General features: G+C 41.5%; 1 long non-coding RNA gene across 1 annotated transcript; it reads left to right on the top strand.

The window, feature by feature from the left end:
* Window positions 1-10,621: 10,621 nt before the first annotated feature.
* LOC147302500 (uncharacterized) lies at window positions 10,622-11,095 on the top strand. Its single transcript, XR_015127211.1, has 2 exons — window positions 10,622-10,772; window positions 10,864-11,095. It is a non-coding gene; the product is annotated as an uncharacterized LOC147302500 (long non-coding RNA).
* Window positions 11,096-19,206: the final 8,111 nt, after the last annotated feature.

The raw sequence follows: 19,206 nt of genomic DNA, 5'->3' as shown, positions 1-19,206 counted from the left end.
CCATGTACAACATTCATTAAGAAACAGTTTGTCCAGATTGGTGTTGAAGAAGTTGACCAGTTCTCAACTGTGTAGTAGTAAATAAAGTTAATGCTGTGACCCAAATGTATCTGCATAAATGATCAGTATTTATTCAGGTTTAGGTATATGCATTTGCAAAATAGTTTTATGTGTGGTCAAATTACTTTGTATTTGTGTGTGGACTGAAGCGCATGCTAGTGAGTCCTCAAAAGTTACACACAAATGACTGCACACACATTTGTAAACCTTAGTTTATACTTGTGGATTATATTGTACACATTTGTCACGTTTTTGAGACATATTGCTCTCCATATGAGATGGTACTACCACCACATTACTTATATCTTTATGTACATTTACAATGTAAACACAAAATATAATAAGAGACAAAACTGCAATAAGTACAGATTTTATTTGTCTGCATACATACAAATAAACACAGCAAAATAAATTTACAGTAAATGAAAAAAGGACTAGGAGCTCATGTGACGTAAGGGGTTTTGCAAGGCCAAATTGCCCAACATCATAACCCACCAACCTTAACTCCTCATCAATGAACCCTAACCCCTAGCCCATTAAACTTAACACGTTAACAGGCCACAGGCTATCAGCTTGATGTCTGTGCAAATCTGACAGGACAAAATGTCAGACTTTTGAAGCAAATGCAAGATAAAGTGACTGAAATGAACCAGGAAATGAAATTGGTACTTTTGCATTATCTTATACATCAGGAGGTACTATGTGAGTCAGCATTAAAAATTACCCGTGTTTTTGATGTTGTAACTAAAATAGTTAACATCATCGGAGTATGACTGCAGAATCAGAGCCAACTCCATGTACAGAATTCAATCACAGAATTGGAACAAACATTGTAATTGTTGAAGTTTAACAAATCCAGATATGATGATCACCTGTCTGCTGGCCTCCACATTTCCACTTCAGACCCTGAACCTAACTTTGAAGCACTCATATAAGTACACAACGGACTGGATTTCTGTCACTTATTTTCTTATCAGATGATCTTCTTATCTATTTGAGTGAGTGACTATCAAGGAACCAGATCTCACTTGCTCAAAGCTATAATTATTTGAGAAGTTCATTCACACACCCCTGTTCTCTGCTGGCCATCGGGGCGGGGGGACTGGGAGGAGGTGTTGGCCATTCGATTGGGATCTGGGATGCGGGGCCTCTCTGCTGCTGCGGAACCTGTGGAGGTCTGCTTGCCTCCACCCCGGGGGAAAGGGTAACATCTCCTGGACCTAGGTACCATTTCCCCCTCTAGGGGCGAGGGTACCTGGACCCGGGGTATAGAGTTTGTTTGGGGAGTGTGATTGTGTGTACAGTGTCCATGTATGTCTATCCCTACGTTGGGTGAGTGCTGAGTATTTGTATATGTGTGCATGAGAGTGGGAATGCATGTTTGTGTCTGTGTGCCTGTTTGTCTGTGTCTATATGTCAGGTCGGGTCTTACACTCCACCTCTCTGGGAACTCCCAGGCCCTCCAAAGTGTGGAGGCCTATCTCCCCTCACCACACTCCCTGCCGGTGACTGATGCCCTCAGGGGTCGGTGCGTTGGTGGTTCTTGGTGTCCGGGGCTGGGCGCTCAGGTATGTACCAGCTCACTCCCGGTAACTACTTGGCGGGGCCTGGCCCCTGTTGCTCGGTCAGGCCTCTTCCGGGACAAAGGGGGCCCTCGGGCCTCCGGCCTCTGGGCCTGCAGCTCGGTTCACTCTGGCACAGCTGGCTGCCGGCAGAGCTGGCGGGCACGCCAGTGCAGCCCCCTCTGGCTTCTGCTCCGTGGCTACTGGGTGAGCCCTCATCTGGGGCTCTCCTCAGCTCTTCCCAGGAGGGTGGCACGGATGCCCCTCCTTGGGCTCTCGCACTCTGGGGCCTCTGGATGTCTGGAGCCTGGATCTCCTCCATGCCTGCTTCATGCCCTGGGGGACAGGGCTATGGCTCTCTACATCCGCTTACAGACCATTATATGGGGAAACCTTTTGAATACAAAAGGCTGATCCACACAGGTGTGCACACGGGTGTTCACTGTTCATAGACATAAACTACACCTCTATTGGCTGCTACTTCCAAGCACATTGTGCGCTGTCGGTCCTGCTTGCTACACAACAACATTCAATATTTAGTATTTACTGCTGTTTACACTTAGCTACATTAACGTGATGGTGTTGTGTTTAGTATGTTGCTCTGTTTTTTTTGCTTGTTTTCTCTTCTTTCTCTCTCAACAGGTGATCCAGGAGATTTTTTTTCCTCTTCTTTCTCTTTTTAAGTGCCCATTCTCACTGCCCCTCTTCCCTTCTGTTTTTCTTTTGCTTCATCTTTATTTCTCCCTTTCCTATCCCTCAGTCATGTCTGTCCCGTCTGTAACAACTGAAAATAAAATTAAATAAATAATAACAACAAAGTCGATCAAAGGGACCAATACAGCAAGGCCGTGATGATCCATTTGGCAAAGTAAATCCATTGGGTATCCTTGTTGGTCTTCAGGCAACAATTCTGACGGCTAAAGAACCAAATGGGACAGGCAAAAAAAAAAAAAAGAATAGTTCATTTTTATGCATGGATTTTACTCTGTGGCATGAAATGTGTGAGTTAAAGCTACATAAATCTTTCTGTTTTTAGTTATTAAAAGGTTTAATGATTGAACTCCAGTGATCAGACAGTTCACTTAAACAGCACTCAGCCACCTTTTAAATTACTAAATGTGGTCCCACACTTTACAATAACACAGAGTTATTTCATTTTTGAATTAAATCATATACGTGTAAGCAAAAATAAAGCTTTTCTTAAGTCTTCCTCAAAATCGTATGAACTAGTCTTTATGTTTGGTTACTTTCCACCAAAATCTCCTCATGCAAACATGTCAAGCAAGATGTTAGCAAACACAGGTGTATTGTCAACTGTGAGTGGCAAAATATACTGCAGGATTACCTTTCACACCTGCTGAATCAAGTGTCAAGAATGCAGTTTGGAACAGCCTGTAATAATAATGAGTTAACATTTTCACAAACATGCTTCAGCCCTGCAGCGGTTTGTGTTGAACAACAGTTTGTAGGAACTGTCGTTGAGATGCCAACCATTGACAGACACGTACAACCTGATCCTCAAGTTCACTCTTGCTTCTCATAAGAGTAAGAAATAGAACCCTATTACAATAGCATATTGTAGCAATAGCAGTAGCTTTTTGTTGAGTGTCCTCAGACTAAACTCCACTGCAGAGGTGAAAAAGTTACATTAAGGTTTTGGCAAATGAGGTGAACACAAACAAATTCTGTGGTGATCAAATGAAGTCTGTCTTTACGTAGGAATGAGTTCAGTGTCCAATATTTCAGCAGTTCAGCAGCCTGATGGCTTGTGAAACTTTCCCAGAATCTGCCGGTGCAGGTCCGAATGCTCCTGTACCTTCTGTGTGACAGCTGGAGCGTGAAGGATGTCTGGCCAGGATCAGAGAGGATCCTCTGGGCCTTCCTTCTAAAGCGCTGTCTGTAGACGTCTTGGATTGCTGGCAGTTCAGACATGGTGATTGTTGTGCTTCTCTGACCCCCCTCCTTAAAGCTTTGCAGACCAGAGCATTACAATTGCCATACAGGGTTACCAGACAGGCAGACAGAATACTCTCGATAGAGTGGCGTATCATGCTAATGAAAGATGCCCTAATATATTTATATACGCTCTTCAAAAATGAACTTAAAAGTTGAATGAAACAATGATATATGTAATGCAGTCTGCACCCCATGTTTTGTGTTCTTATCTTTATAATATAACCAAGTTTTTTTCTATCTAAATGAAGTGTAGTTGTTTTTCAAGTACCAAAGTGCCACAGTCCTGTTAAAACCATCAACATCTTCGTCCTTTCTGTTTTTAAACTCAGTTATTGTTAAATGCACCTGGGGAAAATCTGACAGCAGGAAGTTTGAATATTGCTGCTCCTGCATAAGATCACTGTAAACAAAGAAGAATGTACCAAAGATTTGAGGATAGTGGCCATGGATAAACATTGGCAACAACAACTTGTTAGTCGGTATGTTGAAGTTTGGGTTTCTCTGGATCTCTAATCAGATGATCTTTTTATCTGTGTAAGCGAGTGACTGCCAAGAACCGAGACCTCAGACGCTCAAAGCGCACGTTCTACCAAGATAAGAAGAAAAAAATGTAACTGCTATGGCTCAGGAACAAGTCAAAATTCAGCTGCATAAGGAGATGCTGATGTGCAGATTCCCAAACTTCGTGATGAGTCTGGATGGAATTATAATGTTGAAAGTTGAGCTGTAGTCAATAAACAGCATCCACACATGTGTTGTTATGGTCCCGGTGGGAGAGCTAGGGTTGCCAACTATCCCATTTTAGCCAGGAGGTCTTGTATGATGAGCAAAAATTGGTTCCCTTAGTCAACCTTAAATCTCTGTATATTTACACTGTATATTTACATTGTACCCAGCTGGTTGCGCATTGTGCTTCTGGCATGCCAGAGTGTCCCTTATTTGATAGTTAAAAAGTTCATTGTGAATCTATTTTGCCTGTATGAAAACTGAAAAGGATCAAGTGTAGCAGGCAGTGAAGATGTGAATAACGATAGAGATGAGTGCTACTGGGTGACAGTCATTCAGTTAACTCACATTAGGTTTCTTTGGGACAGGGATGATGGCCGTCCTCTTAAAGTATGAGAAGACTACAGACAAAAACAGGGAGAGGTTGAAGATGTCTGTGAAGACAGCTACCACTTCATGTGTACATGCTTTGAGAGCACGACCTGGGATGTTATCTGGTCGGGGAGCTTTCCGTGTGTTTACCTTTTAAAAGTATTTACACACATCTGACTGAGGGATCTGAAAAGGACAGCTGTCCTCCTCTGACAGAAATATAAGTGGACAGCAGACTGGATTTCTGTCAATTAACAAGAAAAAACCTGCAGATAAAATAATTAAACTAAAAGCAAAATGGCAATGTCACTTTACAAACAAGTACAAACTTTTACATCAACAGTTCATCTGTTGGTATATCTGTGTTGAAGTTTCAGTTTCTCGGGATGTCTTATCAAATAATCTTCGTATCTGTTTGACTGAGTGACTGTCAAAGAACCAGATGTCACTTTCTTAAAGCTCAAATTATGTGTGAAGTTCACTTTTATGCATGGATTTTACTCTGTGGCATGAAATGTGTAAATTAAAGCTACATAAATCTTTCTGTTTTTAGTTATTAGAAGGTTTAATGATTGAACTCCAGTGAGCAGACTGTTCACTTAAACAGCACTCAGCCATCTTTTAAATTAATAAATCTGATCCCACACTTTACAATGACACCAAGTTATTTCATCTTTAAATAAATCATATACGTGTAAGCAAACAATAAAAAGGGAAAGTGTTCCTCAAAACTGTTTTTTTATGTCCAGCCAAAATCTCCTCATGCAAACATGTAAAAACTCAGGTTCTGGTGGAGCAGTCGCTTGCTTTATAATGGCGAAAAAATAACATTAAATTTAAAAATAAAATTAAAAAATACTTAAAAAGCTTTTCTGAAATATAATCCAATTAGCTGACTTCTTAAAAAACACATAATGTCCCAGCAGAAAATTATCAATGCATTTTCCTTTTTTAATTCATTCATTCATTTGCTTATATTTACACTGTACCGTGGCAGCAAGATGTTAGCAAACACAGGTGTATTGTCAAGTGTGAGTGGCAAAATATGCTGCAGGATTACCTTTCACACCTTCCCGAATCAAGTGTCAAGAATGCAGTTTGGCACAGCCTGTAATACTAATGCGTTAACACACTTTTTAACAGTCCCACTTCAGCCCTGGAAGAAGTGTCATTGGGATGCCAACCACCAACAGACACGTACAACCTGATCCTCAAGTTAACTCTTGCTTCTCACAGGAGTAAGAAATGGCCCCCTATTACAATAGCACCTTTTTGTTGAGTGTCCGCAGACTAAACTCCACTGCAGAGGTGAAAGAATTAAATCGAGGTTTTTGCTAATGATGTAACCACACAAGTTCTGTGGTGATCAAATGAACATAAAGTCTGACTTTATGTCGGGGTGAGCCTCTTTCATTAAGACACGTGCACCTGTTTTAGCACAACTCTGTCTCTGGGGGAAGGTGGTGTATCATGCTAATGAAAGATGTCATAATGTTTTTGTACATGCTCTTTAACAATGAACCTAAAAGTTGAATGAAACCACGATATTTGTATTGTAATCTGCACCTCATGTGTTGTGGTGGTACTTTTAAGTACCACATTAAGTACCAATGTGAAAGTTAGTGAAGTTAGTCCCCTCAGTGTTGTCCATTGTCCAACATTTCAGCAGTTCAGTAGCCTGTAGTGGTGTGCGATGCTGCATATTTTGGTATTGATCCGATACCAAGTAAATTCGGGCCAGTATCGCCGATACCAATACCGATACGATACTTTTCAATAAATAAGGTGGATGCCTCACTGAATTGCTAAATCGCAATTAATTTTCATGACCTTAAGTGTTTTTTGTGATGTTTCCTTTGGTATTAATAATTAGTTAAAACCCAGGGCATAATTAGGAGAAACAATATATTTATAATTAAATAAAAAATGTTTTATTATTGTGGCGGGCCGTGGTCTGCGATGCCGCTGCAGGTGAGATGGACTCACCTTCACTGCATCTACAATGATGCCTCGCCAGCTTAAAACCTGTGCGCTGCTTGTGCTGTTGTTGTTTTTGGAGTTGATGTGTACAGCTGGCAGCAGGAGGGCTGCAGCCGTTGAATGTAGGCTACTGTTACAGCAACCGTGTGATCACTGTAAGGGTGGACAGCGCGCGGCTCGGGGTGAGCCGGAGGCTGGCGCGCCAGCAGGACCTGCCAAGCTGGAGACGGAGGTCGAGGTGCGTGGGGGTCCTGCCACACCTGAAGGCGGCATGCTGTCCACTTCGGCAGGCTGCATGGTCGCCAGCTCACTTCCACGCCTGCTGCGCCGCCGCTGCTTGCGATATGGGTGGCCATCAGGCTAGCTCCGGGGCTTCCGCTGGAGGCGCGGGCAACCAGAGTTGACACTTCCCCATCGCTGGGCTGGGGCATGGGGCGCCGATGGTCCGAGTCGATTCCCTCTGCTGCTCGCGGGGTGAGGTGAAGCGGGCGATGGGGGTATGTGGCAGGGCGTGTTCTGCGATGCCGCTGCAGGTTTGGTGGTGGTGATGTGTACGGCTGCCAGCGGGAGAGCTGCAGCCGTTGAATGTACTGTTACAGCAACCGTGTGATTATTGTAAGAATTAATTATGAAAATGCCATCGGGTCTGCCGTGGTGGCGATCTTTTTTTTTTTTTTTTAATCTTAAGTGCACGCAAACCAGTAAACAAATTAAAACAAATACTGTTGATAAACTATAATACAAAAAAAATCACAATTAAAATTCTCAACAACAAAAACAAAAAATATATATATAATTAATATGTAAACAACTTAACAACCCCCAAAGTGTCTAAGTCACGTGACGTGTCAGTGCTACACCGAAACATAAAAGTGGGGGAGAGGGAGCAAAGTGCTCTCCGCTGACACAGGAGCGGTGAGTCCAGCGACCTGGTTGTTTCGTTTTTGCCGAAAGCACAGCATAGCATACAAGCAGAACTCAAAGTAAAGAATCAATCTCACCAGGCTAGTATCGATCCGATACCGATGCCGACTTGGGATCGATACTATCATGTATATTTATTTACATTTGCAATATAAATTTGATGATAAAAAAAACATATGAAGACTCTTTAAAAAGTACAGATTTTGTATATACAAATAAACAATTACAATAAATGAAAAAGGGATTGATGGCTCATTTCAGTCAGGGAGTTTTGTGAGGCCAAGTTGCCATGATCACATTGTGCAATTGCTAAATCCTTAAAAACAAACCCTAACCCCTAACCCATTCATCCTAACATCCTAACACTTACGTCATAATTGCAACAGGATATCAGGATGATGACCATGACAACGAATGCTACAAGAATTGTAAAATATGAAAATGCTACATTGTTGCTTTCAAAGTAATTAACTACAAGCAAAATAGAAACAGCACTTCACATAAAGTTAAAAGCCGTTGTTGAATAAATTGTGATAAACTTTGGATTTTATCACTTATCTATTTTTATGTGTAGCATAATTCAGGGGATAAAGTGTACAGTGTTCAGATGCTATCAATTGATGATAAGAACTTGTTCCCATTAGTTCTGATGTGCACACATATTACTGGAGATACTTGCTAAGTTCCTAATGACAATATAATGTCATCCCACAGTCTGCTTACATGCTCAACCTTTACTTTTTAAACATTAAAACATTATTTTTTTTGGTTATATTAGATAGCATAAGTCAAAGCTGAACTCAAGCTGTTGCATTTAGTTTTGTAGCATGCAATCTCTGCTCATCCTGTGAGGTTAACTGACCCCCTTTGACCCTCTTTTAGTTGTTATTCCCATAATCTAGTTACAGTCCAGGCTAGATAAAGCAGCAGTTGCAATACATAAATGAAATATCTCAAAGACGAATATAGTTTTTGCTCAGTTTTTTAATTCAAGTCAAATATATATATATATATATATATATATATATATATATATATATATATATATATATATATATATATATATATATTAGCACCAAATCACAACAAAAGTTGCCTCAAGACATTTTACATTTCAAGAGGAAGGTGACAGTAGGAAGGAAAAACTCCCTTTTAACAGGGAGAAACCTCCAGCAGAGCAGACTCAGGGAGGGGCAGTCTCCTGAATCCAAACTGGAAGCTGGTTCCACAGAGGAGGGGCCTGATCCCTCAACTAAGAAGGTCAAACAGCATCTCTACTTCCTGCGGAAGCTGAGAAAAGCCCATCTCCCTCCATCCATTCTCCCCACGTTCTGCGGTGGGACTATCAAGAGCGTCCCAAGTAATTGCATATCTGTCTGGTATGGTAGCTGCACCGTATTGGATTGCAATACCCAGCAACGGATAGTGAGAGCAGCTGAGAAGATCATTGGAGCCTCTCTCCCCTCCATCACGGACATTTATGGCACCCGCTCCATCTGCAAAGACCTCTCACACCAAGATACTTTTGGCACAACAGATTAGATAAAACTTTATTAATCCCTCGTGTGGGGTCCTCTGGGAAATCCAGCAGTCAGTATTTTGCACATTTCCATTGCACTGTCTTGTGTCCGTATCATCCTGATATGTCTAATGTTGCACTATCTTGTCTTGTTTTTTTGCAATTTTTGCACATTGCACTTTACGTAGTCCTGTGCCGATTGTCTGTCACCAGGGTCTTGGAGGAACCTATTTTCATTTTACTCTGTACTGTACCACTGTACATGATTGAAATGACAATAAAACGCCACTTGACTTGACGGCTGAATGCTCTTTCTCATTAAATTTATCTGCTAGATAAAAGTACAGCTACTTTATTTCCCATTGAGAGAAAAAAATATGCACACTGAGAGATGGAGAAAGGTGTGAGAAAGACAGCAGAGGAAGATGGTAAGTAATTTTCAAAGGTTAGAACTGTACATTTGAGAGAAACATTTTATCAGCTGGAAAATTAACTCATACACATAATGTGATTAAATTGTGTTTTTTGTGAAACGTCATGCAAAATTTTGTGTTATTGAAAGACTGCATGGAAATATTGTACCAGGCAGTTAGATACAGTCGAGTGCACACAAAACTAGTTCGTTTGCAGAACTGTGGTGAAGATCACAGTGATGCACAATTGGACTGGTACAGAGCAGGCTTTGGTGTTCATGGTCATTAGGTTAAATCCTGAGTAGGAAACATCAAATATATTTAAATATTTAACCTCCTAGGACCTGGCGTCCACATATGTGGACATCACATTTTGGGTTATTTAGACCAAAATACTCAATTTTGCTCTACAAGGGCCTGATATCCACTTACGAGGACATTATACTGCTACTGTTCTATCAAAGTTTTAAACGAATATCCTCATGTGGCTCTCATTTTTCTTAGAGACAAAAATTAGGTAAAAAAAACAAATCTGGTAATTCTTTGTTTTTACATTCATCAGGACCCAATCAGCCCAAATATCAAAGGGAAATTAAAAATGCATGCCGTGGAAGAGTTCGGGTCTTAGGAGGTTAAAGTGACGGTGCTGATTACATTCACACACTAAATCCTACATTTAATACGTCTTCACACAGCCCTTCTCCATTAGTATCTACTCGAGTCAACTCAACACATATTTAAGGGTTTTCTAATAGGTGGCAGCACCTGGTACCAAGTCCTTTCTTAGCACCTATTGAGCCAGGGTTCCAAGCGATCCAAGGCAATCCAAAAATGTGGCGTCGTCAGACTGCGTGTCACTCAGTGAGCGATGAGAGCGTGGGATAACAAAAGAGTTTGAGATTACAGAGGAGCTGGCATCAATGCACTCAGTGAAATGGATGACAGTAAGTGATTTATTCACTTTTGTTACTGTCAGAGCACACCAGTATCACTGATGGACTTTTAATCTTTTCTGAAAACTTAAGAGATGCTGAGAAGATGTTCCTTGGAGCTACCTTCATGTGTGCATTTCTGTTACTGTTACAAGGGGAAAAAACTGCAGATGAAGTAATTCAACTACAAGATATTATAAGATGTCTAATTACCTCTGACATACTGTGTGAACAGAAGTGTGAACAGAAACATCAAGAATTTAATCCCTGTGACGCCTACGCCATGGCTGCAGCCATCAATGATGCAGTCATACCTAAGAGTGAAGAGGCGAGTGACTGCAACTTTTTTTTGTCAGGTTACAATGTAAAACATCTTCGCTGAAATCATTGTTTAATGAATTATTTTGTTACTCTTTCAGGTTGCAGTGACGGTGGAGTTGCAGGGGATCTACACTCGAGGCATGATGGTGCTGGACCGCGACGAGAAGCTGAAAAAAGAACACAAAGTCTTCATCATGAAGAACGTCGACTTGGAGAAGTTCAAGGAAATGTTGATTAATGCAGTCAAAAAGAGTGATGCTGTACACTCTGAGACCTGAGTGTTATGATTCATAACAACAAATAAAAACTTTTGTGTTGCAGTCTCACAAACCATGTACAACATTCATTAAGAAACAGTTTGTCCAGATTGGTGTTGAAGAAGTTGACCAGTTCTCAACTGTGTAGTAGTAAATAAAGTTAATGCTGTGACCCAAATGTATCTGCATAAATGATCAGTATTTATTCAGGTTTAGGTATATGCATTTGCAAAATAGTTTTATGTGTGGTCAAATTACTTTGTATTTGTGTGTGGACTGAAGCGCATGCTAGTGAGTCCTCAAAAGTTACACACAAATGACTGCACACACATTTGTAAACCTTAGTTTATACTTGTGGATTATATTGTACACATTTGTCACGTTTTTGAGACATATTGCTCTCCATATGAGATGGTACTACCACCACATTACTTATATCTTTATGTACATTTACAATGTAAACACAAAATATAATAAGAGACAAAACTGCAATAAGTACAGATTTTATTTGTCTGCATACATACAAATAAACACAGCAAAATAAATTTACAGTAAATGAAAAAAGGACTAGGAGCTCATGTGACGTAAGGGGTTTTGCAAGGCCAAATTGCCCAACATCATAACCCACCAACCTTAACTCCTCATCAATGAACCCTAACCCCTAGCCCATTAAACTTAACACGTTAACAGGCCACAGGCTATCAGCTTGATGTCTGTGCAAATCTGACAGGACAAAATGTCAGACTTTTGAAGCAAATGCAAGATAAAGTGACTGAAATGAACCAGGAAATGAAATTGGTACTTTTGCATTATCTTATACATCAGGAGGTACTATGTGAGTCAGCATTAAAAATTACCCGTGTTTTTGATGTTGTAACTAAAATAGTTAACATCATCGGAGTATGACTGCAGAATCAGAGCCAACTCCATGTACAGAATTCAATCACAGAATTGGAACAAACATTGTAATTGTTGAAGTTTAACAAATCCAGATATGATGATCACCTGTCTGCTGGCCTCCACATTTCCACTTCAGACCCTGAACCTAACTTTGAAGCACTCATATAAGTACACAACGGACTGGATTTCTGTCACTTATTTTCTTATCAGATGATCTTCTTATCTATTTGAGTGAGTGACTATCAAGGAACCAGATCTCACTTGCTCAAAGCTATAATTATTTGAGAAGTTCATTCACACACCCCTGTTCTCTGCTGGCCATCGGGGCGGGGGGACTGGGAGGAGGTGTTGGCCATTCGATTGGGATCTGGGATGCGGGGCCTCTCTGCTGCTGCGGAACCTGTGGAGGTCTGCTTGCCTCCACCCCGGGGGAAAGGGTAACATCTCCTGGACCTAGGTACCATTTCCCCCTCTAGGGGCGAGGGTACCTGGACCCGGGGTATAGAGTTTGTTTGGGGAGTGTGATTGTGTGTACAGTGTCCATGTATGTCTATCCCTACGTTGGGTGAGTGCTGAGTATTTGTATATGTGTGCATGAGAGTGGGAATGCATGTTTGTGTCTGTGTGCCTGTTTGTCTGTGTCTATATGTCAGGTCGGGTCTTACACTCCACCTCTCTGGGAACTCCCAGGCCCTCCAAAGTGTGGAGGCCTATCTCCCCTCACCACACTCCCTGCCGGTGACTGATGCCCTCAGGGGTCGGTGCGTTGGTGGTTCTTGGTGTCCGGGGCTGGGCGCTCAGGTATGTACCAGCTCACTCCCGGTAACTACTTGGCGGGGCCTGGCCCCTGTTGCTCGGTCAGGCCTCTTCCGGGACAAAGGGGGCCCTCGGGCCTCCGGCCTCTGGGCCTGCAGCTCGGTTCACTCTGGCACAGCTGGCTGCCGGCAGAGCTGGCGGGCACGCCAGTGCAGCCCCCTCTGGCTTCTGCTCCGTGGCTACTGGGTGAGCCCTCATCTGGGGCTCTCCTCAGCTCTTCCCAGGAGGGTGGCACGGATGCCCCTCCTTGGGCTCTCGCACTCTGGGGCCTCTGGATGTCTGGAGCCTGGATCTCCTCCATGCCTGCTTCATGCCCTGGGGGACAGGGCTATGGCTCTCTACATCCGCTTACAGACCATTATATGGGGAAACCTTTTGAATACAAAAGGCTGATCCACACAGGTGTGCACACGGGTGTTCACTGTTCATAGACATAAACTACACCTCTATTGGCTGCTACTTCCAAGCACATTGTGCGCTGTCGGTCCTGCTTGCTACACAACAACATTCAATATTTAGTATTTACTGCTGTTTACACTTAGCTACATTAACGTGATGGTGTTGTGTTTAGTATGTTGCTCTGTTTTTTTTGCTTGTTTTCTCTTCTTTCTCTCTCAACAGGTGATCCAGGAGATTTTTTTTCCTCTTCTTTCTCTTTTTAAGTGCCCATTCTCACTGCCCCTCTTCCCTTCTGTTTTTCTTTTGCTTCATCTTTATTTCTCCCTTTCCTATCCCTCAGTCATGTCTGTCCCGTCTGTAACAACTGAAAATAAAATAAAATAAATAATAACAACAAAGTCAATCAAAGGGACCAATACAGCAAGGCCGTGATGATCCATTTGGCAAAGTAAATCCATTGGGTATCCTTGTTGGTCTTCAGGCAACAATTCTGACGGCTAAAGAACCAAATGGGACAGGCAAAAAAAAAAAAAAGAATAGTTCATTTTTATGCATGGATTTTACTCTGTGGCATGAAATGTGTGAGTTAAAGCTACATAAATCTTTCTGTTTTTAGTTATTAAAAGGTTTAATGATTGAACTCCAGTGATCAGACAGTTCACTTAAACAGCACTCAGCCACCTTTTAAATTACTAAATGTGGTCCCACACTTTACAATAACACAGAGTTATTTCATTTTTGAATTAAATCATATACGTGTAAGCAAAAATAAAGCTTTTCTTAAGTCTTCCTCAAAATCGTATGAACTAGTCTTTATGTTTGGTTACTTTCCACCAAAATCTCCTCATGCAAACATGTCAAGCAAGATGTTAGCAAACACAGGTGTATTGTCAACTGTGAGTGGCAAAATATACTGCAGGATTACCTTTCACACCTGCTGAATCAAGTGTCAAGAATGCAGTTTGGAACAGCCTGTAATAATAATGAGTTAACATTTTCACAAACATGCTTCAGCCCTGCAGCGGTTTGTGTTGAACAACAGTTTGTAGGAACTGTCGTTGAGATGCCAACCATTGACAGACACGTACAACCTGATCCTCAAGTTCACTCTTGCTTCTCATAAGAGTAAGAAATAGAACCCTATTACAATAGCATATTGTAGCAATAGCAGTAGCTTTTTGTTGAGTGTCCTCAGACTAAACTCCACTGCAGAGGTGAAAAAGTTACATTAAGGTTTTGGCAAATGAGGTGAACACAAACAAATTCTGTGGTGATCAAATGAAGTCTGTCTTTACGTAGGAATGAGTTCAGTGTCCAATATTTCAGCAGTTCAGCAGCCTGATGGCTTGTGAAACTTTCCCAGAATCTGCCGGTGCAGGTCCGAATGCTCCTGTACCTTCTGTGTGACAGCTGGAGCGTGAAGGATGTCTGGCCAGGATCAGAGAGGATCCTCTGGGCCTTCCTTCTAAAGCGCTGTCTGTAGACGTCTTGGATTGCTGGCAGTTCAGACATGGTGATTGTTGTGCTTCTCTGACCCCCCTCCTTAAAGCTTTGCAGACCAGAGCATTACAATTGCCATACAGGGTTACCAGACAGGCAGACAGAATACTCTCGATAGAGTGGCGTATCATGCTAATGAAAGATGCCCTAATATATTTATATACGCTCTTCAAAAATGAACTTAAAAGTTGAATGAAACAATGATATATGTAATGCAGTCTGCACCCCATGTTTTGTGTTCTTATCTTTATAATATAACCAAGTTTTTTTCTATCTAAATGAAGTGTAGTTGTTTTTCAAGTACCAAAGTGCCACAGTCCTGTTAAAACCATCAACATCTTCGTCCTTTCTGTTTTTAAACTCAGTTATTGTTAAATGCACCTGGGGAAAATCTGACAGCAGGAAGTTTGAATATTGCTGCTCCTGCATAAGATCACTGTAAACAAAGAAGAATGTACCAAAGATTTGAGGATAGTGGCCATGGATAAACATTGGCAACAACAACTTGTTAGTCGGTATGTTGAAGTTTGGGTTTCTCTGGATCTCTAATCAGATGATCTTTTTATCTGTGTAAGCGAGTGACTGCCAAGAACCGAGACCTCAGACGCTCAAAGCGCACGTTCTACCAAGATAAGAAGAAAAAAATGTAACTGCTATGGCTCAGGAACAAGTCAAAATTCAGCTGCATAAGGAGATGCTGATGTGCAGATTCCCAAACTTCGTGATGAGTCTGGATGGAATTATAATGTTGAAAGTTGAGCTGTAGTCAATAAACAGCATCCACACATGTGTTGTTATGGTCCCGGTGGGAGAGCTAGGGTTGCCAACTATCCCATTTTAGCCAGGAGGTCTTGTATGATGAGCAAAAATTGGTTCCCTTAGTCAACCTTAAATCTCTGTATATTTACACTGTATATTTACATTGTACCCAGCTGGTTGCGCATTGTGCTTCTGGCATGCCAGAGTGTCCCTTATTTGATAGTTAAAAAGTTCATTGTGAATCTATTTTGCCTGTATGAAAACTGAAAAGGATCAAGTGTAGCAGGCAGTGAAGATGTGAATAACGATAGAGATGAGTGCTACTGGGTGACAGTCATTCAGTTAACTCACATTAGGTTTCTTTGGGACAGGGATGATGGCCGTCCTCTTAAAGTATGAGAAGACTACAGACAAAAACAGGGAGAGGTTGAAGATGTCTGTGAAGACAGCTACCACTTCATGTGTACATGCTTTGAGAGCACGACCTGGGATGTTATCTGGTCGGGGAGCTTTCCGTGTGTTTACCTTTTAAAAGTATTTACACACATCTGACTGAGGGATCTGAAAAGGACAGCTGTCCTCCTCTGACAGAAATATAAGTGGACAGCAGACTGGATTTCTGTCAATTAACAAGAAAAAACCTGCAGATAAAATAATTAAACTAAAAGCAAAATGGCAATGTCACTTTACAAACAAGTACAAACTTTTACATCAACAGTTCATCTGTTGGTATATCTGTGTTGAAGTTTCAGTTTCTCGGGATGTCTTATCAAATAATCTTCGTATCTGTTTGACTGAGTGACTGTCAAAGAACCAGATGTCACTTTCTTAAAGCTCAAATTATGTGTGAAGTTCACTTTTATGCATGGATTTTACTCTGTGGCATGAAATGTGTAAATTAAAGCTACATAAATCTTTCTGTTTTTAGTTATTAGAAGGTTTAATGATTGAACTCCAGTGAGCAGACTGTTCACTTAAACAGCACTCAGCCATCTTTTAAATTAATAAATCTGATCCCACACTTTACAATGACACCAAGTTATTTCATCTTTAAATAAATCATATACGTGTAAGCAAACAATAAAAAGGGAAAGTGTTCCTCAAAACTGTTTTTTTATGTCCAGCCAAAATCTCCTCATGCAAACATGTAAAAACTCAGGTTCTGGTGGAGCAGTCGCTTGCTTTATAATGGCGAAAAAATAACATTAAATTTAAAAATAAAATTAAAAAATACTTAAAAAGCTTTTCTGAAATATAATCCAATTAGCTGACTTCTTAAAAAACACATAATGTCCCAGCAGAAAATTATCAATGCATTTTCCTTTTTTAATTCATTCATTCATTTGCTTATATTTACACTGTACCGTGGCAGCAAGATGTTAGCAAACACAGGTGTATTGTCAAGTGTGAGTGGCAAAATATGCTGCAGGATTACCTTTCACACCTTCCCGAATCAAGTGTCAAGAATGCAGTTTGGCACAGCCTGTAATACTAATGCGTTAACACACTTTTTAACAGTCCCACTTCAGCCCTGGAAGAAGTGTCATTGGGATGCCAACCACCAACAGACACGTACAACCTGATCCTCAAGTTAACTCTTGCTTCTCACAGGAGTAAGAAATGGCCCCCTATTACAATAGCACCTTTTTGTTGAGTGTCCGCAGACTAAACTCCACTGCAGAGGTGAAAGAATTAAATCGAGGTTTTTGCTAATGATGTAACCACACAAGTTCTGTGGTGATCAAATGAACATAAAGTCTGACTTTATGTCGGGGTGAGCCTCTTTCATTAAGACACGTGCACCTGTTTTAGCACAACTCTGTCTCTGGGGGAAGGTGGTGTATCATGCTAATGAAAGATGTCATAATGTTTTTGTACATGCTCTTTAACAATGAACCTAAAAGTTGAATGAAACCACGATATTTGTATTGTAATCTGCACCTCATGTGTTGTGGTGGTACTTTTAAGTACCACATTAAGTACCAATGTGAAAGTTAGTGAAGTTAGTCCCCTCAGTGTTGTCCATTGTCCAACATTTCAGCAGTTCAGTAGCCTGTAGTGGTGTGCGATGCTGCATATTTTGGTATTGATCCGATACCAAGTAAATTCGGGCCAGTATCGCCGATACCAATACCGATACGATACTTTTCAATAAATAAGGTGGATGCCTCACTGAATTGCTAAATCGCAATTAATTTTCATGACCTTAAGTGTTTTTTGTGATGTTTCCTTTGGTATTAATAATTAGTTAAAACCCGGGGCATAATTAGGAGAAACAATATATTTATAATTAAATAAAAAATGTTTTATTATTGTGGCGGGCCGTGGTCTGCGATGCCGCTGCAGGTGAGATGGACTCACCTTCACTGCATCTACAATGATGCCTCGCCAGCTTAAAACCTGTGCGCTGCTTGTGCTGTTGTTGTTTTTGGAGTTGATGTGTACAGCTGGCAGCAGGAGGACTGCAGCCGTTGAATGTAGGCTACTGTTACAGCAACCGTGTGATCACTGTAAGGGTGGACAGCGCGCGGCTCGGGGTGAGCCGGAGGCTGGCGCGCCAGCAGGACCTGCCAAGCTGGAGACGGAGGTCGAGGTGCGTGGGGGTCCTGCCACACCTGAAGGCGGCATGCTGTCCACTTCGGCAGGCTGCATGGTCGCCAGCTCACTTCCACGCCTGCTGCGGCGCCGCTGCTTGCGATATGGGTGGCCATCAGGCTAGCTCCGGGGCTTCCGCTGGAGGCGCGGGCAACCAGAGTTGACACTTCCCCATCGCTGGGCTGGGGCATGGGGCGCCGATGGTCCGAGTCGATTCCCTCTGCTGCTCGCGGGGTGAGGTGAAGCGGGCAATGGGGGTATGTGGCAGGGCGTGTTCTGCGATGCCGCTGCAGGTTTGGTGGTGGTGATGTGTACGGCTGCCAGCGGGAGAGCTGCAGCCGTTGAATGTACTGTTACAGCAACCGTGTGATTATTGTAAGAATTAATTATGAAAATGCCATCGGGTCTGCCGTGGTGGCGATCTTTTTTTTTTTTTTTAAATCTTAAGTGCACGCAAACCAGTAAACAAATTAAAACAAATACTGTTGATAAACTATAATACAAAAAAAATCACAATTAAAATTCTCAACAACAAAAACAAAAAATATATATATAATTAATATGTAAACAACTTAACAACCCCCAAAGTGTCTAAGTCACGTGACGTGTCAGTGCTACACCGAAACATAAAAGTGGGGGAGAGGGAGCAAAGTGCTCTCCGCTGACACAGGAGCGGTGAGTCCAGCGACCTGGTTGTTTCGTTTTTGCCGAAAGCACAGCATAGCATACAAGCAGAACTCAAAGTAAAGAATCGATCTCACCAGGCTAGTATCGATCCGATACCGATGCCGACTTGGGATCGATACTATCATGTATATTTATTTACATTTGCAATATAAATTTGATGATAAAAAAAACATATGAAGACTCTTTAAAAAGTACAGATTTTGTATATATATACAAATAAACAATTACAATAAATGAAAAAGGGATTGATGGCTCATTTCAGTCAGGGAGTTTTGTGAGGCCAAGTTGCCATGATCACATTGTGCAATTGCTAAATCCTTAAAAACAAACCCTAACCCCTAATCCATTCATCCTAACATCCTAACACTTACGTCATAATTGCAACAGGATATCAGGATGATGACCATGACAACGAATGCTACAAGAATTGTAAAATATGAAAATGCTACATTGTTGCTTTCAAAGTAATTAACTACAAGCAAAATAGAAACAGCACTTCACATAAAGTTAAAAGCCGTTGTTGAATAA

Source organism: Aulonocara sp. 'chitande type north' Nkhata Bay, linkage group LG23, assembly GCF_057382095.1.
Source record: "Aulonocara sp. 'chitande type north' Nkhata Bay isolate Kocher_YH1m ecotype deep benthic linkage group LG23, A_spYH_male_GT1.1, whole genome shotgun sequence".
Classification (NCBI taxonomy): domain Eukaryota; kingdom Metazoa; phylum Chordata; class Actinopteri; order Cichliformes; family Cichlidae; genus Aulonocara; species Aulonocara sp. 'chitande type north' Nkhata Bay.
This window is presented reverse-complemented; position numbering and strand designations above follow the sequence as displayed.